The sequence below is a fragment of the Miniopterus natalensis genome, chromosome 8 (genome assembly GCF_054644295.1).
Source record: "Miniopterus natalensis isolate mMinNat1 chromosome 8, mMinNat1.hap1, whole genome shotgun sequence".
Classification (NCBI taxonomy): domain Eukaryota; kingdom Metazoa; phylum Chordata; class Mammalia; order Chiroptera; family Miniopteridae; genus Miniopterus; species Miniopterus natalensis.
The window spans coordinates 80313940-80341649 of NC_142088.1; positions in this window are offsets into that span (position 1 = coordinate 80313940).

Genomic DNA, 27710 nt, shown 5'->3' on the forward strand with positions numbered 1-27710 from the left:
GCGCCTGAGGGAGGAGACAGGCCTGGGGAGCCGGGGGGAGGCTGGGACGCGAAAGGACACGAGCCCAGGGGTGCGGGGACACGCGGCGGCCGCGGCCCCAGCCCGCAGAGGGCGCGGGGCACAGGCCATCCCCGCGGCCGAGGGACCCGGGCCGGCCCGTCGGGCACCTGCGTCCCGGTGCCCGTCCCTCCCTCGGGCCCCGCGCGCTCCCCTCCCGGACGGGGCGGGGCGGGACGGGCAGCCCCCCGCCGCAGGAGCGCGCCCGTGGCGAGGCCGCGGCGAGAAGGGCTTCTCCTGGCTCCCGCCCCGCCGGCTGCAGACGCGGGGAGATGAGTGAACCGCCGACGGGGCGACCCGGGGCGCTTGGCTCTGATGGGGTTCGAGGCCGCGGGGACGACCCCTTTGCGAGGGCGCTTCAGGCTGCTTCGCCCCCTCGGGCCCCGGGCACAGATCATCTGCTTTCAAGTTCTTGCTTTTTTAAAAAACATTTTTCTAAATTTTCACTCAATGCAAAAATGGAGGTAATTGTAGTTTCACATACAGTTGTAACTAGGAAATCATCAGAGAGACCCTGTGGCCTTGCCCAGCTCTTGCCAGTGGTAACATTTTGCAAAACTGTAGCCCAGGGTCGCAGGCGGGACGCAGACCTCACCGGGGCCCGCGGGCCTTCCCCCGCACCAGCCGCGGCCTGGGGCCTCCCTCTAACCTCCGCAGACTGCTCATCAGCTCTCCATCCCTGTAACTGTCATTGCAGGATGTTATATAACTACAGTCGCACACTATGTAACTATTTAGTGCTGGTCAGTCTTACTCAGACTCATTTTTAGCTCTCGTGGGCGCGGCCCAGTTCAACTGCTCAGGGCCCAGGCCCAGGTGGAGGGCTCGGCCCCTGGCGGGGGTGTTTGGGCCTCACATCAGTGTTTCTCTCTCTCTCTCCCCTCTCCCTTCCTCTTGCTCTAAAAATAATAATAAAATAATAAAATAAAAATAATAATTTTCAGCTTATCAGATTGCTGTGCTATCAATAGCTTATCTCTTTTAGTTGCTGAATAGTATTCCTTGCTGTGGATGTACCAGAACAGACAATCTGAATGGTGTTAAATTTATTAAAGCAATTGAAACTGCAGGCAAGACATTTTAAACATAGAAAGCTCAAGATATTCAACGCTGTTCTTACATAGATGTATAAAACCTATGGCAGAGAAAATTGTCCAGAAACAGATCTACAGAAACACAGTTTCTTGATTTGTGACAAGGTTCCACTGTAGTTAATTGTGCAAAATTTTATTTTTTAGACAATAGTGCTATAACTAAGAGAGAAAAAATATCCTTACTTTATGGCACACACAAAAATCCTGTGAGTGAAAGGTAAAAAATAAAACTCTTAGATGTAAACGGGATAATATCTTCTTCACTTTGGGTTAACAATTTTTTTTAAAGACTCTAGCCATGAGGAAATAAAGAAGCGGATGCTGAGATTCAGATTTGGCTGTTCCGGGGGTGGGTGGGGCTCATACAGGAAAGACGGAGCCAGTTAGCAGGGCAGGAGGATGGCCCACCCCTGGGACGAGATGGCCGTCCCTCCAGCCCTTGTCCCCAAGCCACGCAACTCAGTTTCTCCCTGCGGGACTCTGGCAACATCCCCCCCCACACACAAAGCCACTGTTCCTCCCCCAGAATACAAGCCCACCAAGAGATTTAAATAGACAGTTCACAGAAAAGAACTGAAATGCCTCTTCATTTTATATATATATATATATATATATATATATATATATATATATATATATAAAAGATTCATCTTTCAAGAAAATGAGAAGACACCCCACAGAATTGGAGAAAATATTTGCAAAAAGTGTGTCTAATGATCAACTGTTATTCACAACATACAAAGAACTCTTAAAATTCAACAATAAGAAAACAATCTAATTGAAAAATGAGCAAAAGACCTGCCAGAAGATACATATATGACAAATAAACATATGTGAAGATGCTCAACATCATAGATGATTAGAGAATTGCAAATCATAACACCGCAGAGATACCGTACACCTATTCAAATAGTCAAAATCCAAAACCCTGGTAACACCAAATGCTGACAAAGATGTGGAGAAGCTGAAACTCATTTATTGCAGGGGAAATGCAAAATATCGCAACCACTTTTTGGAAGAAAGTTTGACAGTCTAGTAATTGCACTCCTAGGTTTTTACTAAAATGAAAGGAAAATGTATGTCCATACAAAAATCTGAATACGTATGTTTATTGCAATTTAATTTATAATTGACAAAATTTGGAAGTATCCAAGATGTCCTTCGGTAGGTGATGGATAAACAAACTTTGGTAAATCCAGACAATGAAATATTATTCAGCACTGAAAAGAAATGAGCTATCAACCCATGAAAAAACATGAAGGAACCTTAAATGCTTATCCGTAAGTGAAAGAAGCCAGTCTGAAAAGGTTACATACAGTATGATTTCAACTATATGACATTTTGGAAAAGGCAAAACTATGGAGAGAGTAGAAAGATCAGTGGTTGTCAGGGGCTAACGGGACAGGAGAGCTGAACTGGAAGAGCGCAGGACTTTCAGGGCAGTGAAACTGTTTCGTGGATGCTGTAAGGGTATAGATGCGAGTCATTGTAAACTGGCTGACCCCACAGAGTGCACGACGCCCAGGGGAAACCGTGGTGCACGCTGTGGCCTCTGGGTGAATGGTGTGTCAGCGCAGGGCCGTCCCTGCAGCAGGCGTCCCGCTCCCCAGCAGGGTGTTGACAGTGGGGGAGGCCCTGCATGTGTGGGGCAGGGGCCCTACATGGGAACTACCTTTTCCTTAATTTTACTGTGAACCTAAAACTGCTCTAAAAATAAGTCTATTAAAAAGGCTTGTCCTCACTCATAGTAATAGACACACAAAATGTTATTTTTCACCATCTGATCAGCAAAAACCAGAAAGTTTGATAACAGTGCTGGTGAGCCTGCTTCCTCCACTGGGGAGGCTGTCAGGTTTTGTAACCCCGTAGAGGACAGTTTGGCAGTCTCTCTCCAAGTCAGCAACCGGTATGTCCTTTGACATGACAATTCATTCCAGGGAACTAGCCTGAGGGCGTGCTCGTCCCTGGGTGAACGGATTCACATTCCTGTGTATTATCTCTGGAAAGAGTATCTCTGGAAAGATACACAGAAATTAATAATAGTAGTCACTTATTAGAGGACTTGGGGATTGAGCAAATGAGGAAAGGAAAGGGGACTTTTCTCTGTACACTTACAAAATGTTGCCCGGCCGGGCGTGGCTCAGCGGTTGAGCGTCGACCTAGGATCCAGGCGATTGGGGTTCAGTTCCCGGTCAGGGCACATGCCCGGGTTGTGGGCTGCCGCCGATCAATGGCTCTCTCATCATTGATGTTTCTGTCTCTCTCTTTCCCTCTCCTTTCCTCTCTCTGAAATCAATAAAGATATATTTTTAAAAAAAATGTATTATGTGAATGTACTTCATATTCAATAAAGTAAATATATAAGTACAAAACAAAATATAGCTCATGCCCAAGCCAAAAAACCACACAAATGAATCTTAAAAACACAGTGTTGAGCACAAAAAGCTAGAAATAAAATAATGCATATTGTCTGACTCCATTTATTTAAAACTAAAAAAAAGCAGAATTCATCTCTGAGAACAGAATCAAGACAGTGGGTAACCGGGGAGGGTGCCGACCGGCGAGAGAACTTAGGCCCTGCTGCTGCATTTCTATATCCGCTCCTGTGGCCCGTGTCCTCGGCCGTCTTGAAATGTTTTCCTACTGTCTTCTTGCTTTCTACGATGCGCTTGCAAAATCAGCTTCTCTCCTGTTTTCTTTCACTCAGTGTAGCTTCTTCTTTTTTTGTGGGGTCATATATATAAATATACGTGAAGTCTGTTAGTTCTACTCAGGTGTGTTTTGTAGTTGACCAGGCTATTTTCTCAGGTGAATTGGGGATCCATTTAACATGTGTATCTTTATACTCCTTCCTATTTTTGGAGATTTTATTTTCATATCATCATTTTAAATGCTAGTTCTACATGCATACCGATTTGATATGCTTCTCTGGGTGCTTTTCTTTTGTGTGTGTGGCACCTATTTTCTCTGTCTCGACTTCCTCTTTAGTCCTTACTATTTCCTCTGTGGCTTTGTTTTTAAATCTTTAGTTGTTTTCATTAATCTTCTCAATCAAAAGCTACACTTTTATTCAAAACTATTCTCTCTGACATCTTGGAACTCAGACTCCATGTTGCAGATTATTCACTCCTTCACGTGAATATTTATTTACTTTATTTTACATTTTTCTTTTATATGTTTACTTGTATTCTGAGTTTTTAAATTTCTAAATAAAGACATTCTTTAGTTTTTTAATTGTCTAATGGCATTTAATTCTTGTTTTATTATGTTTTGGCCTGTTTTCTGGTGATACTTAGGGGTGGTATTTTTATCAATGAAAATTTGTATATATGTTTTTTCTTTTTAGCAGAGGTTATTTATGGATTTTGCCTTCTTATGTTCGTTTTCATAGGTGTTTCATATTTTCTGGACTAGTAACATCTGATGTATTATTTATGGGAAATGATAAAACTATGACTTGGCTTGTTATTTTCTTAGCCAAAATTCTTAGCTAAAATTTATAGCCTTTGATTGGAACCATTAAGTTCAGTTTACTTAATGAATTATAATGAATTATTTTATTTACTTATTTTTTTGAGGGCTTTGTGATTTTTTTTTAATGTGTGCTTTTTTTTTTTTTTTAGATTCTTTGGTTTCTACCTCTCTTCTTTCCCTTTTCTGTGAGTTTTGTCACTTAGATGGCACCCCTTTCCCACAGAAGCTGAGCCTATACTCCTTGGTAGTCTAACTATGGGGAAACAGTACCAGACATTGGATGCTGGTTTAAGGTTTATGTTATATCCTGGAGGTAAGCTCCTCATCATCTCACAGTGTTGACTGCCAGTTGGCTTCCTTTTCACTGATCTGTTCATTGCAAGGAAATGTCATCAAATTTAGATTTGAGCCTTTTGTTATGTCTACTTTTCCATAAAATGAATATTGTAGCAAGAGATGGTCATTGTGGAATCCCATGACAATTCGCGAGGCAGATGGTTGGTACTGTAGAAGTCTTGTGTGGTGAAGCATAGATCACTTTCATAAAAATCTCATGTGTTCCTACAGGAAAATCAAAATCTTCTCTATAAAAGAAGGAACAAAAATAATCAACTTTCTATCAATCAAGTGGCTTGTGTGTCTCCCTAGAAGACAGTACCCATCAGGGGATCAGTGTTGGCCTTTGTTGTAGGGAGTTCAGGCATTCAGCAGTGGCATCTACCAAATTAACTTCATTTCAAGGAATTCCAAGTTGTTGAGCTCACGCAAGACTCTATTTCAGATGCTTTGGCCATTTTTTTCCATACACCCTTCCAATAAGCACCAGGGTGTTAAACTCTAGTTAATAATAATGTATTATGTAATTGAAAGTTTTAAGTGTCTTAACTACAAAAAGAAATGGTAATCATGTGACATGATGGAAGCCTTAGCTAATGCTATGGTGGGCACCACTTTGCAATATATAAGTACATTAAATCAACACATTGTACACCTTAAACTTACACGATCTTACTTGTCAATTATACATAAATTAAATCTGGAAAAATAAAATATAAAACAAAAAATAAACAACAAAATACAATAAATATTTATATGTGCATCCATTCTAAGTGTTTTTATCAACATACTAGATAGTCCCTCAGATCTCCTTGTCAGCTATTTTAAAATCTTGTTTTTTGTGCATCACTAGATAATTATGAATCAGAGTAAGTCCATATTATCTTCCATGGGAATTAGAAAACAGATGCTTTGCCTGAAATTTGGTTTACTTGGTAGATGTTCTTTCATAACTATATTTAAAAGTTTTTATGTATTGATTGATTGATTTAAGGAAGAGAGAGGAAGACACAGGAGAGAAGAGAGAGAGAGAAACATCAATTTGTTGTTCCACTTATTTATGCATTCATTGGTTGTGTCTTATATGTGCCCTGACCTGGAATGGGACCTGAAACCTTGGTGTATCAGGACAACACTAATCAACTGAGCCACCCGACCAGGGCTCAGTACTGTCTTTGAGGGCCATTCAGAAGTGGTGTTGTAGAAATGCAAAGAATATGAACTCAGCTCCTAACATATAGCCAGGACATCTGTAAGCCAAGCTGGTAGATTTCTCCCACCCCCCCTCCATTAACTAGTGTATTAGTCAAATTTTTCTGTAATAAAATTACACAAATAAACCAAGAATACCTTAAGCTTGTATCAACAAACATATTCCTCACTCAAAAAATGAATAATCTGACTGGGATGATGGGGCTGGTTACATAGGTGTGTTCCCTTAGTGAAAATTCATTGATCTTTATAATTATGATGGATACGAATTCCTGAAGGTAAGTAAAATTTCAATAAGAAGCCTGCTTTAAAAGTCATGAGTAAGCATAAGTGTAACAAACTAAGAAGAGACAGAAAAAAAAACAAAAAACAACTCCAAGGAGAAGCACACTCATATAACTGCAGAGTACTTGTTCATTGTATTACACTCAGGAAAAAACACATGCGTAAAAAACCACAGAGATATAGCATTAATTAGAAGTGGATTTACCACCAATCTGACAATTTATTATTCTCCAGCTAGATTAATGCAAAATTTCAAAGGAAAAGAGATAGTCAACTAGGTGACTTATTGGTAAAACAGTAAAACAAAACAAGAGACATTCTGCATAGTGTTGTCTCGAATGAGACACTGCTCTCTCACGGTGTGCTCAGTCAGTGGCCAGCGGCCACAGCACGCATTGGTCAGGAATCTGAGAAACTGTAAAACATATAAAATGTATACCTTGAAGTTAAACTTCAGAATGGAACCATTTTCACGGTTCTAGGGAAACCCTTGTGCTATTCTTTTCTTATAAATAATACATTTATTCCCATGAAATAAAGTTAAAATGGACAAGAAAACGACTATGAAAAGCACTTGATGAAAGGATATATGGGAAAAATGAGGAAGGAGTTTTATTCAATTTGACTAGTTAATTTTTCAGATTAGTAAGCATTCTATGATGACTCTTTTTTCCTTTCCTGTCTGCCCAGTGGAAGTTAGTGCTGACCAGGCACTGGAGAAAGAAGAGAGACATTTGGGTTTTTATTAGGGAGAAATATAAAAACCAGCACATGGCACAACAGAGGCTGTGGGGATAAATTAACCTGACCCAGTGGAGAGTGAGGATGACAGTGCTGTGAAGACACCACGTGTGTGACAGGCCAGACCACAGAGAAGGCTAAGCTTCAGTCACTGAGCCAATGGCATGTACAGGGCAAGAACGACATGAAGCATGTCAGAACAATGACAATGGTCTATGCGTATGGCTTTGGCATGTGGTGAGCTGCTCTGCCTTAAAAGATCCAAAACCAAGTTTATAAATTCAGATTTAATTCATCATTATTTGTAATCAGCAATTTATTTCTCTCTCGAAACTTGTTCTGTCCAACACCGGCTATCAGCTCAGGTGCATCACAATGTAGCCCCCTAACTCTCACTCCTGGAGATATTACCAAGTGATTACACGTCAGAAATGTCTAGTTTCTTAGGGGCTGATTGGAAAAAGTAAATCATAATATTTTTATAAGAGTCAGCCAATACATAAAAGTAACTAAAGAACTACCAAGTTAAAATTGCATCCATGCAGCTGACGACTGCTAACATGTCAGCTGCAGAAGGATGGGCTCATCCTAGATTTAGCAGACACAGGTATCTAGGTAAAGACAGGGAGTTTCTGGAAATCAGGGAAAATGCACACTTTTGGAACAAATTCAAGTAAATTGCCCTTGGATTCACTCATGATTCAACTAAAGAGGATGGAGTGACTTGGAAAGTGAACAGAGAATTATTCCCCAAAGTTGACCAGAGACCTTTGCTTACTGAGCTGTTGAGCAGAAGTACACTCACTGGCTCCGTCTGCCCTGTCTCCTCGCTCATGCAGAACCGGGAGGTTGCCCTGTGGAGCCCTCGGTCTCCAATGGGCCCTGTTCCACTTAGATTCCCAATCACTTGTGCAACTCTCAGTTTACACATTTTCCTAAAAGCAAACATTATATTCCTGTGAGGCCATGAGTTTTAGAAATCGCTGCTGTTAAAAAGCAGACGTGGTGGCTGCACTTGAGAAGTATTTCTGTTCTGGGTTAGTCGAGTACGACGTCAGCATGGAGAGCTCATTACTGCCTCAGGGAACTTTTTTTAGAGTGTCTCAAGACAGACGGGCTGTTTCAAATGGCCCAATATCTTGGGAGACTAATTTTAAGGAGTATATAGGCAACAGAAGAGTGGAGGAAGTCTATGCTAATTACTGGGGGACAGTAATGCGGATTAATGTTAATTAGTAGGAGCACCAACACAGATGAACAAGAGGAAGCTAACGTCTGTGAGCTAGACTGAGCCAGGGCCTGCTTCCACACCCATCCTCCCGCTGGCTGCCTCAGCGCCCTGCTCTTCTTTAGTCCCGTCAGCATCCCTGGAAGTTTGGGCGGTGGCATTCTCATTCTACAGGTGAGAAAAGGGGACGTGGGTGGTTAAAATGTTCCCTGAGATCACATGGAGCACATACGACAGCACCTGGAGTAAACCGAAGCCTGCCTCCTTCCGGACCCCCTTCACTTTTTCTAACGTGCTATCATGCTCCACTTCCCCGCTAGAGGGTCTTCAACAGTGGGCTCCCTCAGACGCACGCAGGCTTGGTGGCAGTGTGCCTTCCTAACCGCTCCTGTGTTAGGGTAATATTACAAGAGTTGAGTTGGCATCTCTGGTACACATCAGCTCGCAGCAAAAGGAGTAAAGCCAGGGAGACGCCGGGTGGTAAATGAAAACGATTTTAGGTTTAACATTGGCCAAGCATGGCCATGGCAGTCCGCATGCATGACTGGGATGCCCATTCCTTCCTCACTCTGCCCTCTTCCTGGCCATAATCTCTTTAGCCCTGGTCAAGCACTGTTTATTTGTACCCTGCCCCCCCTTTATTAGCACTGACTTGGTAAGTTTTTGTCACCAGTTCATCACTGGCATGACTACTGGCCCTCGGCCATTCGTTCTTCACTTGCTCTGCAGCACAGCAAGGCAAACACAAATGAATACTTAAGAAACACATCCAAGCCTTTATGTGAACATTAACTCTGGGGGGGATTAGACAAGTCAAATCCAGGGATCTGCTAACAGGTCCAGGCAGAGTCTGCCCTTCTTCCTGGGGGACACTTGGTTATTCAGAAAAAGTTCATATTTCATCAGGGCTATAGTCAATAGATCACTTGTATTAGCCTCCTATCCACACGCAGGATCTCATTATTAAGCAGATCTGGCAAGGCTCACTGAATATTGCACTTGGCGATATGTGTCTGGTGCCTGAGAGCAACTTCCAGCCTGTCTTCTGGGAGGTAGGACAAGGCCTAAGGAGAAGGCATTTTTCACTTGAGAAAATCCGGTTCAGCATTTGCCCATTAAAGAAATGGGAAAGGTTTCTTTACCAATTCCATGGCATTTGATGGGGGAGCCCTCAGTGAAACACAGGCAATTTCAGTGTAGCTGTTGCAGCAGTGAGTATAAGTGGGTGCTTCCTCACGCCCCAGCCTCTCGCAATTATGGAGCTGCACATCTATCACAGGCATTGTTTATAGCATCTGCATCCTGAGAACACATTTCCTGTAGCTGAACAACAGAAGCCAATGCCCATTAAGCACTTAGTGAGTGCCAGGTTTTTGCCAAGTACTTTAAAATGCTTTATGTTATTTAGTTCTCACAACAAACAAAGGAGGTAGTTGCTATCCTGTGTGTAATATATCATCATGAGAATCTGAAGAGGTTAAGGGATCTGCCCAAATGCACACAATTAGTATGATCCAAAGCTTGTATTTAGTCCAATAAGTCCCACTCGGAAATCTATATTCTTAATCCCTAAATTATAATGCCAAGAGGATAATACTAATAGCTAACAATTTTGTAAGCCCAATACCATTGTAAGTATTATATATATTTAGTCAAATCCTCAGTGAAGGAACCAGAAAAAATGTTAGAGCTACTTCCAAGAGCATTTGAGGACTTGCAGCATTAAAAATATTTAGAATAATAAAATTGGTTAATCTCATATAAGGCAATAAGGCAATAAAATGTAACTTCTTAAATATAAATATAAGCTGGAAAAATGTGTAATTTAACATGCAACTTCACAATAGCTCAAATCAAATACAAAGGGTCCCTGGGGTACGCTGGTTCAACTTATGATTTTTTGACTTTATGAAGGTGTGAAAGCAATGGCATTTAGTAGAAACTGTACTTCAAATTTTGAAGCTTGATCTTTTCCCAGACCAGCATTATGTGAGACCATACTCTCTCCTGCTGCTGGGTGACAGCAGTGAGGGCAGTTCCCAGAGGGCCACACACCATCACGAGAGTGAGCAACCGATGCTTTACAGTGTGTCATTGTATTCGATAATAATTTTACCCATTGCAGGCTAATGCAAGTGTCTCCAGCACATTTAAGATAGGTGAGGCTAAGCTCTGATATTTGGTAGGTTAGGTGTACTAAATGCATTTTTGACTTAAAACATTTTCAACTTTTGATGGCTTTATAGGGACATAACCCCTTATAAGTCAAGGAGCATCTGTAGTAAATTTACAAAATCAGACCCAAGTTCATTCTCCTAAAGAAATAAATAATCTATTTGGACCTGCTAAAGTGTACTACTGTTTGATATTTAAAGGGTATGTCTCTATCCATCCCCACATTATTTCCAAATTTGGGATAATTTTTCTTAAGAATTTTCAAAAGTAATGATGATATAATGTGTTTCTGCTACAAAGTTCTCCAAAAGGTATATTCTTTGGTAAAATTGAGAGACTGCAGAAACTGGATGGAATCTGGGTTAAGCTGATCAGTAAATTAATATCCTACAATGTTAATTATTTTTCTCATATCAGTTTATTAATATGATGATTAAAGTTCCACACTTATTTTTTAATTTTAGCATTTAAGTTTGTAGAAAACTTTTTATATAAACAAATATTTATTAGAGTAGTAAGATAATCATTTATTCTTTTAAATTGTGAATAACAGTGGTTTAGATGTTGAGGCTACAAATGCACTAATTGTAATGCACTAATTATATCTTATATAAAATTTGAGAACCAGTGGAAGTGATACTTCATGTATGTGTTACTTTTCAATACATTTATTCCTCATATCAATAATGTGAGATAATAAACTCAGATGAAGTTGTTTCTGAAATATGAAAGAAAGCATGTATATAGTCTCTGGGAGTAAGCCTGACTGTAAGATAATTCACCACGAAAATGATGTGGTTCATTTACCTGAATTGTCTAGTCTCACTGACAGGAGCAAAAATTTGGTCATGATAATAAAGCGAGGTGAGATCAGTTTTATAAGGTAGACTCAAAGAAGAGCACGCGTAGCTGGGCTTCTAAGAGGCCAAGATTTGGCTCTGGCTGCCTGTTTGTCACTTCTCATTAAAAATGCAGCTGTTTGAGAATTTAAAAGTCTATCTTTTGGCTCGTACCTTCTCCATGTGAATAGAGTTGTGAAATTAAATTACAATTCAAGGGTGGTGGGTAACAGAGGCCTTGGAAGGAAAGCTAATGGCTATATGTTTAAAACATTCACCTGCTTCTGGTGGTGAGGGCCTGAGGCCTCCCTGCAGCCCCACCTCTCTGGACCGTCCTTGGAGAAGGAGGCACTTGCCAACGTGGCTATGAAATATCTACTTGCCCTTTGCTTGCCTGTCATTTATCTGAAATAGTTTAGCTGTTAGCTAGATAGCTACCTGTTATCTGTTAAATTAAATCCATTCTGACTCTGAGAAGGCACCTCCTCATTTTCATGTGCAGGCATTAGAGCTTAAGGGCAAATATGGGCCTTTGAATGGTTCTCTATTTACCACTCTTAACTTTCAATTTACTGGCGAAGAAACTGACAGCAGGAGGAGAGGGAATAATTCATCCAGAGTGATTGTGTGGAGTAGAGTGCAGTTTTCATAGAATAGTGCTGTTTTTAACCACTGTTCCCACACTGTCACATATAATACTGATTAAGGGCATTGAATGAATACATTTTTTAGCTCAGTTTTTAACCTGCCCATCAGTTTATAGAAATAATGGAAAGTATTACTTATAAAAATTGAAAGGAAGGTAGAAGGAGCCAAATTAGCAGCCTCAGGGGTGACTTCTACGTCAAAGGTCAATTAGGGCATTATAGTGAAAACCTACCAGTGATCCTAATGGAAGTAGCTACTGTTGGGACTATTTCTCCAGACTCTAATGCTTTTTGCAGTCCCACACCTAGCTGCACTGCCAGGTCTGATTTGCACACCTTGTCCACCTGGAAAATATTTTCTAATCTTTTAAGACGTAGAGCTCAAGTGCGTCTCCCCTGAGTTTCTCCACATGCCCGGTGGGATTTATCCATATTCTACTGTGTGTCACACTAAACTTACAGACGACTTTTATGTTACCTGTATGCCTCACTGCATCTCTCTTTCTCTTAAAAAAAAATGACTAATATAGAAACATTAAGGACACAGATTCATTTCTACTTCCCAAACAAATGCAAAATAGATTCATAATAAATTGTTGATAAGACAATAGAATTCCTGAAGACAGGGTTCTATACATCGCCTCAACTTTTCTTCTTTGCTCTTCTGCATTATCTTCCAGGGAGCTATGTTTTTGTTTGTTTGCTTATTAGTTTTGTCTGTCGTCCGTATATTTCTGCACAGAAGATAGAACCTTTTGCTCTCAGTGAGCACACAGTCAAGTCGTATTACTGATATAATAACAACAATTGCACACTGAATTTCTTTATTTCAAGAATACGAGCTATAGGATATCTTCTGTGATCTTGCTGATTCAAATAATAGCCACTGAAGAATAAAGAGCACTGGTCTTAAGAGGCTCCGATTACGCTGCACTGTGCTGAGATCAGGTCAATTTTGTCCTTGCAGTGTATCCTTATTGTGAACAGTGCTGGAAAAAGCAAGACAAACCTCAGAGGGAAGGCGGGGGTGGGTGGGTGGGGAGAGATTAGCCAAAGAATTTGTACCCATATATGCATAACCCATGGACACAGACAACGGTGTGGGGAAGGCCTGGATGGGGGCAGGTGTGGGGTGGAGGCAGTCAATGGGGAAAAAAGGGGGGCATATATAATACTTGCAACAATAAAGATAATTTAAAAAAAATATATCTTTATTGATTTCAGAGAGAGGAAGGGAGAGGGAGAGAGAGATAAGAACATCAATGATGAGAGAGTCATCGCTGATTGGCTGCCTCCTGCACGCGCCTGACTGGGGATCCAGAGGGCAACCCAGGCATGTGCCCTGACCGGGAATCGCACCGAGATCTCCTGGATCTTAGGTCGAACCGAGATCTCTTGGATCTTAGGTCGATGCTCAACCACTGAGCCATGTCTGGCTGGGCTAAAGATAGATTTTTACAAAAAGAAATTAAAAAAGCAAAGAATTAATAAATGTAATTACATTCATATTGTTTTTATTTTAAATAAAAAGGAAAAACATACTTAAAACGTGTTCAAAAAATTATTTATAACTTGGAACTTGGAATAAAGGTGATCAACATGAGAATAAGTGTATGTGGGAATTTTCATTCATTAAATGTACTTTGTTCAGAATGCTATTTTTTTATTATTAGAGCTCCCAGACATAGTAAAGTTGAATGCTAATTTTTCAACTTTTTTCCTGGTAGAAATGCAAATGCCAGGCCCAGAAGGTCATGCTGAGGGATATGGCTTATTGCCCCACAGGATATGTAACCAAGTGGTCTCATCTTAGTCTCTCATTCATATTAAACTGCAGGTAAAATCCCAGCTCCTTAACTGTTCTTTGAACCTCCTTTCCCTTTTTACTACTGACATCATGAAATATTGAGTTGAATAAAATATTTGACAAAGGTTTATTTTGACAAAGGAGAATCTTTTTTGTTTGCTTTGTTTGTTTTACTTTTGAAATTATACCTTAAGCCCCTTCATTGTGTCTGGGGAATATTGTTGATACGTTCAAAGGACAAAGGGTTCAGAATGGTGTCCTCACCCATTTTCCTACTTTTAGTATGTTGCAAGGTATTGCAGCTTTTACATGCCTGGTTAAGTGGATTTATAAATTACAGACACTAATTTAAACTAAAATAATTTTACAAAATAGACATGTAACCCGAAATGATAGCTGCAAGGAAACTGTGAATTAAAGATTATGTTAATTAATGCAAGTTAAAATAACAGCAAAAACTGGCAGAGCTGACCCTTCAGATTTTAGTGAGAATTCTTCATAGAAATGGAGGTTTAGTAATTAGGATCTAATTAGATATAGTGAAAAGTCAGCAAAGCACTCAAAATCATAAATCTACTTGAAATGCAGATACAAATCCATAACCACCATTATTAACAAGAATCGTGCCTAAGTGGATATTGTGTAAGTTGTTCCTTGGTGAAGGGTATTTTTTATATATGACAATCATTAAAAACAATATCAAAATAAACTGAACTTAGAACCAGCTCTTTGAAATGCTATATTAAAATTTAAAGCAATATTTTCAAAAATCGTTAAGAATAAACACTATATATGTTTATGTATGTTTGTGTCACATTTATAGGAAGTAATCATGTACTATATGAAATAAATGTATGTATACATATATTCAAGCTGAAGGGATTTTGAATTAAAAGACATTAACCAATTTCAAAACATTTAATTCCAGCTTTATTTTATCATTTTAAAAATTCTTTTGTGCACATTTGTAAGATATACTGCGTGGCACTGCAACAAGACTTGGGTGTCACTATAAACAAGTGTGTGCCACTGGAATACTTTAAAGTTGTGTTTATAGGTTTGCATTACTGACAGGTGTGCTCTCCAAAAGTCTGTAGACCATTTCTCTGGGGGATTAGTGGCTAATCTCAAAATAAAGAAAAACCATGAGACTGACACTCAGTATGGACTGGGCCTCATGTGAAGATTTATAAAGACCCAGAAGACAGTACAACTCAGTGGTCCTCACAGGGGACGCACAGCACCACTGGAGGCAAAGAGCCTTCCAGCTGCTCCTAGATCCCTCAGACTGATGGCACTTCCCTCTGTCACACACCTCACTGGGGGGCCGCACAGCCACCAGAGCCCATTGTCCTTGTCCTGAAGGATAGATAGGGAACATCCAAACTCTTAAGGGTGCCATGCCAAGTTTTTTTAGTTTGAATCCTGATTCTAGCTCTCTTTCCCTTTATGACATTTTTTCCCCTTTCCATGCCCTTATTTTTTATTTTTATTTTTTGGACACTAACAAGCAAACTAGCTCTCCAACCCAAAACACCATCTCATGCTTTCAGGTTTGACTTGATTTTCATATGCTCTGCTGAGTATGTTTTTCTGTCTCCATTTGCCAACTTCTTATTTATCTTTCAAAACTTGGTTTCATTGTTCCCCTATCAAGTTTGTGTGTATGTTTCAAAAACATTTTGCAAGCCTGAAGAATAGTAAAGAGGTTTATGTTGAAGGCAAACTTTGGAGAAGCATAGAGATAGTAGTTTAAGCTGAGAGTGTGTACATTGCGAAAAGTTAAGACCAAAATGTTTTACTAGCATTTAGGAAAAAACAGAAGGAAGATCCATTGGGAGGAAAATTAGAGAAATTCCTCAGAGACATAGAGGTCCAGAGAGGGTCTTGCAGAAAAGCTAAGGGAAGGAGGGGCTGTTTCAGGAAATAAGGATGGTCAGGCACCAGAGAGGCTCAGAAAATGCAGAAAAGTCTCAAAATATTTTGAAAATGGAATTTACTGGTGACCTTAGTAAAAGTAACATTTGTACTACAGTGGACTAAGGAGTGAGGAAAAGGTGATGACCTGAAAACTGAGTATTCAGACTAATTTTCAACTTCCAGAGTAAGGAAGGAATTAAATAGAACAAATGATCGAGTGAAGCGTGGACATAAGAAAATGTTTTTCTATTATTGTTCTTTTGAAAGTATGAGAGAACTAAGAATATTCTGGAGTAAGAAAACAAAGCATGAAAGCATGTGTTAATAAAGAGAATGGATGTGGAAGGGACTGCGGATATACAGAAAAGAAGCACTAAGGAATGGGGGAGGACCCAGGACGATGCTATGGGAACCGAAAGAAAGAAGGGAAGTGGAGAAAGAGGAGAAAGAGGAGCATATTCTATCACGTAGACATCGATTTTCTCAAAAAAGCTCTATCTGATTTCCACACCTACCCATAAACAGTACGTTAAGGTCGTGTGCTTCCTTCTTTCTGTCATCGCTTCTTGCATATGCTCTTTCTAGTGCACTCTAAATGTAATTATTAAAGAGTGCGTCTCCACACACAACAGCCTCCTCAAATAGTGATGAGCTTTCCGAGGCATTTCCCCGTGTGTATCTGTCCCTGCATGTCGAGCACCAGACACAGTGCCTGCCAAAATTGAGGCTCTTAGTTCAAGCTTTCTTTTTGGGAATGATCAATTGAAAAGTATCTAATATATATTGCAATGCATAATATTTTTATCAATACTGTTGAAATTCTGAAAAATCAGATATTTGTGGCTAGGCATCTCATCCACAATAAAGTGATTTAATTTTATCTACCTATAAATTCATCTATCTGTCATTTATTTATAAATGAAGAAATTAAGACATCTAAGTCCCAGGGCTCCTGCATGGTATTTACAAGACAGCTTATCTGACTTGTGGGTAAAGTCTGTTTTCCTTCCAGGTATTGAGCCTCAAAACTTGATGTTGTCAGTTCACATTTCAATCAACTATGTTAACATAACCAAAACTGTTTTTAGATAGTCAAGACTCAATGCTCTTTGGCAATACATACATACATACATATATATATATATATATATATATATATATATATATATATATATATATATATATATATAAAACCTTTCTTAAATAAAAAGATAGAGCAACAAGAAGCTATAAATGAAGAAAACATTTGTTTGAAATTGGAATTTTTTGGTCTGTGAGAATGAAGATTACCATCTGGAAATGAAAATTATTAAAAATACAGTTAAGGGCATTGGTAATAAAATAAAATAAATCATTTGAAAATAGCTTCCTAAGTAAAACCATTAAGCAAAAGCTGTTTAAGGGAAACCATGAAGCAGTCCTTGGTTCAAAGCTCTCCCTGCTCACTGTGCATGATAAACCAAGACCAGAAAACAACGTCATGAGAGCCAGTGTTTTCATAATTGAAGTCATAAAGGATTTCATTTTTTTTCTGTAAGATTAAGAAAAGCAGCTCACAGTGCAACATTTATTATACCTAAACAGTCTTATTTGAATCCCTCTTAGGGTCGGAGTGCGATTATAGTTCAGAAACCCATTCCAGACAGAGGAGAACTGTATTAACTGAAAGCAATTGATAGTATTTTTCTAATAAATATGGTTGTGAATTTATATGACAAATTTTGCAGTGAAATGTAAAAAGAGCTCATTATTATAAATATGAGTAAACTTGATTTCAAATAAACTCTGCTGTCTATTGGTAATTTTTAAAAAATATATCTTTATTGATTTCAGAGTGAGGAAGGGAGAGGGAGAGAAAGAGAGAAACATCAATAATGATAGTCATTGATCAGCTGCCTCCTGCATGCCCCCCAACTGGGGATCGATCCCACAACCCGGCATGTGCCCTGACCGGGAATTGAACCCCGATCGCCTGGATCCTAGTCGATGCTCAGCCGCCGAGCCGCGCCCTCGCGGCTGTCTATGGCCATTTACAGAAGCTGGGGAGTCTGGTCCCCCAGTCACTGCTGAGCGAGTCGCGGGAGCGGGCAGGGCCTCACAGGACAGGCCCTGACAAGCTTTCTACAGGACCTAGTGAGGACAAAATCTCTGCAATTTTTCTCTCAAAAGTGAAATCAGGAGCTCTAATTGAATTATTTACTGGGTGTCCAATTAACACTGTAACATGCACGAATACTGAAGGTACAGCTTTGTGAAGTTCCATAAATACACACAGAACAGAGATCAATGAAGGGAGTCTTTCTGGCAGCCCAGACATTCCCTCATAAGCCCTACTAGTTAATATTTCCAAAGCCTCCAAAAAACACTGTCTCACTTCTAACACCATAGGCTAACTTTTCTGTTCTTAGACTTTTCCTAAGTAAAATCATGTCCATGCCCTGTTTTGTACTTGACTTGCTTCCACATGCCATGCCTGTGAGATCCATATTTACTTTCCTTTCTGATGTTATTAAGCATCTGGGTTGATTCCAGTTCTTAGTTATGGATATTGTTTCCATATGCATTTCTGTGCATGTTTGTTTAGGGTATATATAACTTTTGTAGATGTACATTTGCGTTTTGAGAAGAAATGTTGGATCATAAAGTAAATTATGTTCAGCTTTACTGGGTAATGTTTATAATGCCTACCAGGACCTGACTTATACAGCCCTTTCGTTTATAGGGCTGATAGTTGGTGATCACAGTTCAATATATAATCTAATTTCTCTTTTATTATTTTATGCACATTAACTTTATGTACATATATTTATAAAACACAATAATGTACATTCAAAATGCATTTAAGCATTCAAAGCTTATCTACTTTCACAGCTGTTAAGTGGAAGGGGATTTTCCTAACTTGCAATCACATAGAAACACCAGACAACCAGATCATATTTGGCAGGGCACATCATCAGTGACCCACAGAAAACAGGTTAAAACAATTTCATTTGAAGTCATTGCTTGCGACCTTTTTAAAGAGTGATTTGGCTTCTAATTTAAAAATATGTTTCACCCTGGCAGGTGTGGCTCAGTTGGTTGGGTGTCCTCCCATGCACTGAAATGTTCAATTTCGGGTTAGGGCACCTGCCCAAGAGGCAAGATCCATCCCCGGTAGGGGACGTGCTGGAGGCAGCCAACTGATGTTTGCTCTCACATCAGTGCTTCTTCCTTTCTCCCTCTCCCTTCCACTCTCTCCAAAAATCAATAAACTATTGAAAATATTTACTAAAAATAATATCTTTCATTTTAACAAGAAACACATCATCCCAATTCATCAATCCCTCACAAACTGCTTTCCTTGTGATACATCTTTTGCATGAGCTGCGAGCATATGGAGTAGGGCATGCAGAAGACCACTGTGAGGTAGCTGGATATGAAAGACACCCAGTGTGTCTGCAAGTTCTAATCTCTTCCTGCGCTTGGGGGATAATGTAGTAAACACTTGTTGGCTCTGTTTAACCGCATTGAATTTAGCAAGAGATAGCTGAAATAAGTTCTAGAGACAGCTTCTACCATATTGTAAGTGGGAAAAAATAGACAGCAATTTAGGACAAGCCCAATGCAAATGGAGAGGGGGAATAAAAAAATGAGGCTGCTTTGCTAAGTTTGTCTACATATGAAATTGTTGGTCAAATAGTTCTCTCATTGATTAGCTTTGTAAATTTAGACAAGAATTACTCTAAGCCTCGGTTTTCTTATAAAATAAAAAATATTGTCCATATATTTTATTTACAGGAATGTAAGATTCAAATGTGATGAGCTAAGTACTCCATAAATGGAATATATTTTTGTTATAACCATATTATGACTGTGATTTATATTATGCTTTTGAAAGTCTTTCCCCGTATATTATTTTATTTTAACATCAGAAACATTTTGAGGATGAATAGAACTGCATTATTATCTCATGTGCAGAAAGGAAGCTCTGCCTTACAGCGAGATTGCAAGAGAGAGATGGGACAAGGGCCAATCACTCCGTCCTTCTAGCCCGGTTCCTTTCCTCACCCCATCTTTCTTTTTCTGAACAAATTGATTCATAAATGAATTATATTTCTATCCCATTGGGTGTGCTATTGTTTGTTCAGAGATTCCTACATCTCCCATGTCACTAAGCACAATTCCCATATAAATGGAACTTACTTCAGCCAGACTCTTAATTCTGCTCCATCGCTGCTCAGCCCCTGCCTCACACATTATTCTGCTTCATATGTTAGCATCATCTTTCTTTCTCACCCCCTCTCGTTAGAAAACATATTTTGCACTGGATGAGCTTATGCAGAATATTCACATTCCTTACTCTACCACTTTCCTGTCACTGGAAGGCAGGGAGGGAGGCAGGGAGGCAGGGAGGCAGGGAGGCAGCGAGTCAGGGAGGCAGGGAGGCAGGGAGTCAGGGAGGCAGGGAAGCAGGGAGGCAGGAAGGCAGGAAGGGCAGACTGAAAGCTAGTTAATTTTCTCATTAGCTCTGCTTGCCACAGCCCTGAGTCAGAGACCCCTCCATTCAGTTACCCTCTCAGTCTGGAAGACCCTGGGTTCTCAGTGCAGTGAATTCCTTAATCTTCGCCCGGCCTCTCAGCTTGCTGCACATTTCCAGGTCTGTGTTTTCATGGCTGTATGATGGCTGCTACATTTCCAGGAACCACAGCCTCATAAATCCAATCTAGGGGCAAGATAAAGAAAATAAATGTCCCCCTCAGTGGCTTTTAAGAGAGATAGAGATGTTTCCAGAGGACTGCACCTTCTGTCCTGTTGGCTAGGACTTAACCCCAAGCCCATCCCAAAAGCGTTCACTCTCACGGAAGGCAGAATGACCACGATTGTCTCAGGTGGATCTAAATTATCCCCTGGAGTGAACACGAACACAGCCTCGCTGAAGCACAGGCCTTCTTCCTCAGTACTTGAAAATAAGTCCCGTTTCACAGAAAGTAGGCTACAGAGCCAGGAGAGTCTGCCACTAGGCACCCCTGTCTCCAGTGGGATACTTCACAGGAGTGGTAAGTGCCCCACATTTCACATTGACCCAATTTCCCCTCTCCTTCTTTGTTCACTATGGATTGTTGGATGGCTCATAATCAATATGGAATGCCTTACCTTGGGCTTGCTAAGAAGGCTGTTCTAGAAATTGTTTCTGTATCTACATAGCAGAAGGACCTTGGACAATTTATTTATGCTCTCTGATCCCTTGTGTGGGCCCTGAGCAGATACTGTATGTAACCTGTCAGCTATAAACTCGTGTTGTGTGTAGCAGCGTATCCCTCCTCTCCCCCACCTTATACCCAGTGCCCCACGCTTCCCATTCTGGTGAGTGCTTTCTGGGGCACCAGCTCCAATTAGCAGCTTTTCAGGAGCTATTGCTTCAAGTACTTTTTTTCTTGGCCTTAATATTAAATTATAAGTCTATTACTATTGGTGTTTTTGAAATTCATCTGCCAGATAAGCTATTATAATAATTTGCATGTTTATATTGTGCCCCAGCAGAGATGCTAAAACCAAATGAGTTTTGATTGTCCCAGAAATTCAGTTTAGACTGTATCAAACACTGACTGGAAAGGCTATTATCTCTGAATTAGCTACTGAGGAAGCTTTGAAGTCTTCTTCCCCAGAGATATTTTATGAAAAGCTCAGTGTGCCTGTGACAATTTAGAAAATGTTAACTGTCTAAAGGGGAGAAAGGAGATAACTCTTAGGTTGTATACACGATGATATCCCGATTGTTCCAAGACACTGAATCTTCTATAGAGCCCTCAGGTTGACCAACCTGTGAGAGTGGCCAAAAGCTACAGGTGTTTCGGGGCATGAGGGCGACGTCAGGATCCCCTGCCTGACTGCTGAGCGACACTGAGGCAGGCAGGGCTGAGCACAGTGGCCCCGCTGCCCTCGGTCCTCCTGGAGGGAAGCCCATCGAGGAGCTGCCTCACTGAGAGAACCTAAGAGCCTAAGAGCCCTGTGCCCCAACCTGCCATCCAAGAGTTTTATCTTTTCAATCACAGAAGTATTGTTTGCAGTGAGTCAGAGGTGAGTGAGTTTGGGAATTAAATCAGGCTACTTTGAGGACATCCTTTAACTCTCAGACTCACTTTCCTCATTGATGAACTATTGCAAACAGCAGGTTCTGTAAATGCGTGGGACAACCTGTGACGCTGTCAATCCCTATTAAAGTTATTCCTTTTAGTTGTTTTTTTCATTTCCTATCCCAAGATGCTGGTAATGGATAGGATGTCACAGAGCAGGATCCCCAGAGCAGAGCCCCAGGCCTGTCCTCCCTGCAGAAGCAGTCAGGGTCCCGCAGTCTGGGCTGCGGGGGGAGGGGCCAAGGGAAGGTGGGTCCTCACTGGCGGAGAAACAAACACAGAGTGAGTTGCAAACAATGTGTGTGTACAGTACTGAGAAGCCACAAACTGTTGCTTGATTTTATGCACACATCCTTCAGAGAGGCCCTGCGAACCAGTCCTGTAAAGGAAGGAAGGGATAGGGCTCTATCTGCTGCCTCCTGCACACGGCCCGTGTTTCATCTGGCAGTTTGTCCCTGAGGCTGATTCCCCAACTTTTAGGTCCTATTACCCAGCCCCTCCAGAAAGCTTCCAGAAAGTCAGATCCCACAGCTATGGTTTCATTGCAGCCACCTGCCTTGTCTGGTTTCAGAAGACGAGAGAAGCCCACGTCTCCTTCTTTCTGCAATTGCCAAGTCTCCTTCCTCAGGGGGCAGTGGGCCGTACCAGCTTGCACCTTTGGGGAACTTCCTTGGGGAAGCCGGGAGGTATGCATGAGAAAGCTTGTGCAAGTTATTCAGGTTGCTTTCACGTGGACGCAGGAAGAGGTCATCAGCTGAGGTTGATGTTTGTGCAAGGTATTTGACTAAGGGGACAGCGTGACATCATTGTCTAGAAGAAAGTGAGAGTGAATTGATTCTGATGATGTACTAGAACTAGTTTTACTTTTCTTTTTCCTTTTTAAGAGAGGGAGAGGGAGAGGAACATGGATGTGAGAGAGAAACATCAGTCAGTTGCCTTCTGCACTTCCCCTACTGCGGGTAGGTTAGAGCCCGCAAGCCAAGAATGTGCCCTGACTGGGAATCAAACGGGTGACCTTTCAGTGCACGGGATGACGCCCAACCAGCTGAGCCGCATGGGCAGGGTTTGTAGAGCTGCTTTATCACGAGAGTAGGTGGTAGGAGTGGACACAGCGTCTAGCTGGACATGGAGCCGAGGCTTAAGAATCTAGGGTTTCTGGGGCACTGCGTAGACTAGGTTCCCATACAGATTATTACCATTATTTTTGTATCACATGCATCAGTTTTCCAAGTTATGTCAGTAAATATTGATTGATCAATAATGTGTATCACTAGAAGATATTAGGATGAGATACAATACAAGAAAAATATAAACGATTAATTTTCTATTCAAATACCTAAAAATCTAGCTTTGGGGATAACAATAAGAAGATAAAAATTTGAAAGCATAATAATAGGAGAACTTTAGTAATCCAGATAAGTGACCCAGCCTGGGACACCAGGTAAGATTTAACGAGCAGTGATGAGGGAAACCGGGCCACAGAGGCCAGGAGCACGGCGCAGGCAGAGGTGAGGCTGTGAGCGGGAACTGTGTACTCTGGTTTCTCATAAGCAAGTGAGGCCCAAGAGATGAGCTCTTGGAGGTAAACTGTGAGAAATAATTTGTGAAAACTGGATGGAGTTAGCATTAGAACGTTCTGAACGACAAGGCCAGGTATCCTGGCATTTTCCTACTGATCCTGAAACAACCTTTACTCCCTAACAAGTTGAAATAGTTTAAAAGGTCTTAAGATATCCTGATAAATTTATCCTTGAGGGTAAGTTAGGGATAGACAAAGTGTATCTTTCCAAAGACATATGGTAAAGCAAGAAAAGCAAGTTGAGGAAAAACAGACATCTTTCCTGACTGAAGGATGTCAAACGGGAGCCAGAAAACAAGTTCCTTCGGGCGGCTGCCAGCCCGGCTGCCTCTCTGCCCCCCTGGGTGGCCAAGGGACTCCCCAATGCCCTGTTTCTCTTCTGACTTCAATAGCTTTGGGTTGATACTAACTTTGATCTCAGATGTTCCCTTGGTAGTTCTGCCTCTGGTGCATTTGTGGAGATGAAATCCTTTCATTTCTAAACACTGAAGTGTTCACTGGGGTAACACACTTCCAACCAGAGGGATTCATGTGGTTGTCAGAGCTGTTCTTTTCCCTATTTCAACAGGACAAAGAGCATTCATTCACTAAAGCAAGCTTCCCTTCCCTTTTAAGAGAATATGAAGTGCTTGGTGTTTCAAAATTCAGAATTATTTTTCCATCCACCTCAAATTTCCCGTGTTTAATTGCTTGAAAACAAATATGATGAACACATCAAATTACCTAAAGATTTTTGGCTCCTGCTCCAGCTGCTGAGGTTGAGTGCATGGAACATCAAATATCCCGAAGGAGAAGGTCATCAGAAGATGCCGCCTCCTCGCTGAACACCTCTCCCCTCAGCTGCGGACGGCTGCCTGAGGCCTCGCCCGCTGCAGATACTTGCGGTGGGAGCCAAAGAGAAGGCACGACTCCCCTTCAGGTGAATCGAGTGAGCTCTAGCAAGTGTGCCTAAGTTCATCCTTCTAGACCAAATTTTTCTTTTAAAATCTTAATATTCACCAATAATCAGCATTAATTCACAGGTATAATTTCTGGAACTGAAGTTCACACAGGCATTTTCCTGGGGTCGTCTCGTTATTTTAGGCTCCCTTAAACGGTGACTCATTTCTGCAGCCTTAGTAGGAGCGCAGCCTGTGGATCCTGCTGTCTTGGAATCTGACCTATTCAACCTAAAAGTAAAGTTGAAATCGGTTTACCTCCAGATTTATACATAATATCTTTCTCTATTAAAGCTTCGAGATCCTAGTTAACATTTTAAACATTTATGTAAGTGTATTTTTAGAAAGACAGATGCTTTTAGATATGTCAAAATTAAAAATAGAAAAAAATAATCGCATGGGGAGAAGCAATGAGCAGTCAGGAGAGAACTTGCCTACCCCCATCACTCAACTACCGCCAGCTTGTCTGTGATTTGCTTAATTCCTCTTTAACTCTTTATAATTCTATGCAAAATCAATAGCTTCACTTTTATAGAGGTAAAAATACAAGTAATAAAATTAATCATTTTTAAGTGAACCACTCACTGATATTTGCTACATTCACATCATTGTGAATACCACCTCTCTCTTTCAAAATATTTTTATCCCAAATAAAACATTTTATCATTAAGCAGTTACTCCTCATGGCTCCCTCCTCTGAGCTGCTCGCTACGCCCAAACTGATTTTTGTTTCTATAGATTTACCTATTCTGAATATTTCACATAAATTAATTCATACAATATAGCACTTTTGCTGTCTGTTTTTTGTTTTGTTTTGTTTACTTAACGTAATATGTTCGAGGCTTATCTACATTGTTTCATAGATGAGCAATCCCTTCTTGTTTATGATTCAGCAATAGATTATTTTATGAGCATTGGTATCTTAGGGCTGCCATAAAAAAATATTGCAAACTCTGTGGCTTAAAACAAGAGACATTCATTGTCTCACAGTTCTGGAGGCCAAAAGTCACAGTCCAGGTGTCCACAGGGCCACACTCCCTCTGAAGACTCTCGGGAAGCATCCTTCCTGGACCCTTTCTAGTTCTGATGGCTGCTGGCTTTAGCAGGCTGGGTACAATCGCCGCCTCTGCCTTCACAGGGCCTGCCCTGTATGTCTTGTCTGTCTCTGTTTCTTCACGTGACTTTCTTTTATTTATTTATTTATTTATTTATTTATTTATTTATTTATTTATTCATTTATTCATTTATTCATTTATTTATTTTGATTTTTAAAGAGAGAAGAAGGGAGGGAGGGAGAGAGAGAGACAGAAACATTGATGTGAGAGAGAAACATTGATCAGATGCCTCCCACATGGGCCCTGACTAGGAATCATACCGCAACTTTATGGTGGTTCCAACCAACTTAGCCCAGCCAGGGCCACAGGGCCCTCAAATAAGGACACACACAGTTGGATTTCGGGCCCACCTTAATATAATATGACCTCATCTTCACCTAACTAATTATATCTTCTAAGACTCTTTTTACAAATATAAGGTCACATTCTTAGGTACCTCGGGTTAGGACATCTTTTCTTAGATATCTGAGTGTTGGATTTGTTAAATGCCTTTCCTGTGTCAATAGAGAGGAGCCCGTATTTGTGGTTTCACTCTCCATTCTATTGTTGTGGTGTTTTCACTGGTTGATTTTCTCATATGGGGCCTGTATTGCCCTTCTCTGGAGCCTATTTTTCTCCTCTAATCCTCCCTTCGTGTCCAGTGTAGATGCAGTGATTTTCCACGCCCCCGTAACACACCCTGTGCATCCCGTGGCTTCACTCACCGCACTGGCTGACAGGTAACCCCAGACGCTCTGGCCTTTGCCTCCGCACTAGAGACTACGTGTTCGCAGACACCACCTTTGGTCCTTCTCATGTCCCCAGTGCCCGGAACAGTGTCCAGAACGGAACAGGTGTTAATAAATCAAGGGCGAATGTCTGCCTGGGGGATGCTGAATACAAGTTATGTAAGAGTCAGTCTGCTTTCAAAAACTAAGAGCTCCCCTTGTGTCAAGCATTTTTATGGCCCTCACTCGTCTCATCTTATTTTCCTTAAGACATTTAGAGTCTAAAACATTTAATTACCACTTCGGTGTAAATGGAGCCTGCTTCCTTCTTACCCATTTTCCAACATATAGGTTTTAATGATACATTTGTTCACTGAACTTTAAATGTTAAAATATACATTGAAAGGAAAGTAGATAGAGGATGTTATTTAGATTTCTTAGAGAGATTAAATGGTTTTCACTCCAACTTAATTGATTGAATTGATCGGAAACATAGCTTAATATAAAATAGGTCAACAATAGAGGGTTGTTTAACTATAGAAACTGAAAAAGAATCACATATGTGAACACTGACAAAACCTATCCAATGAGCTCTCAAAAGTATGGTCCCATTGGGAAGGTCAGCCTTACTAGGTAATAGAGTCATCAGACTATTTTACCTGGATATCAGTACACATTCTATTTTAATTTTTTTTTTCTAATTCCATGATCTACATCAACCTTGTGATTACTATTTGGCTGTGTATATTCAAGGCCATTTAAAATAATAACTTTCCTTCACAAATTAGTGTATTGGCATTCTGTGGTTATACATTAATCACAGAATCTAAGATATTAATATGGCAGACAAAGATGGATTTGCTCTGGGTAAATGAGCAAAACTGGATTTCTGAGGCTGCATAAATAAGGGAAGCACTGGATTGTATAGCAAATTTACCAACCTAATGCCTGATGTGGAATGCTTCATGGTGGATAGACTGATGGCGCACTCACCTAACACTATTTTGCCATGCATTGTGTACCCATATATAGTATTCATATGATACAACTAGTAAATCATCATATGATTACAGAGGTTCCATAATAAAAAAGAGTGAATCAAAACCCAGATCCAACATTATCTATTTGAACTTGACCATCAATTTAATTTTTCTGAGACTTAGTCTCTCCATATGGACAATGGACATAGTAATGCCAAATTCTAGGCTATCATAAGGAATAAATGAGATGCCTCTGTAACTTTTCAACAGAGAAACTGACACTTGCTTGGTCTTCATGAAACATCAGCTATCTTTCCTTCTGCATTTTTAAATTGAGCCCAGGGCCAGCTTGGTAGCAGGGACTTACTAGGGCAATAATGCAATGTTAGCACAGATTTCAGGACATTCATGGTGTTAGCAAAGGCCCCTCTCTATGTTAGTACCAATGGCCATTCTTATTCTA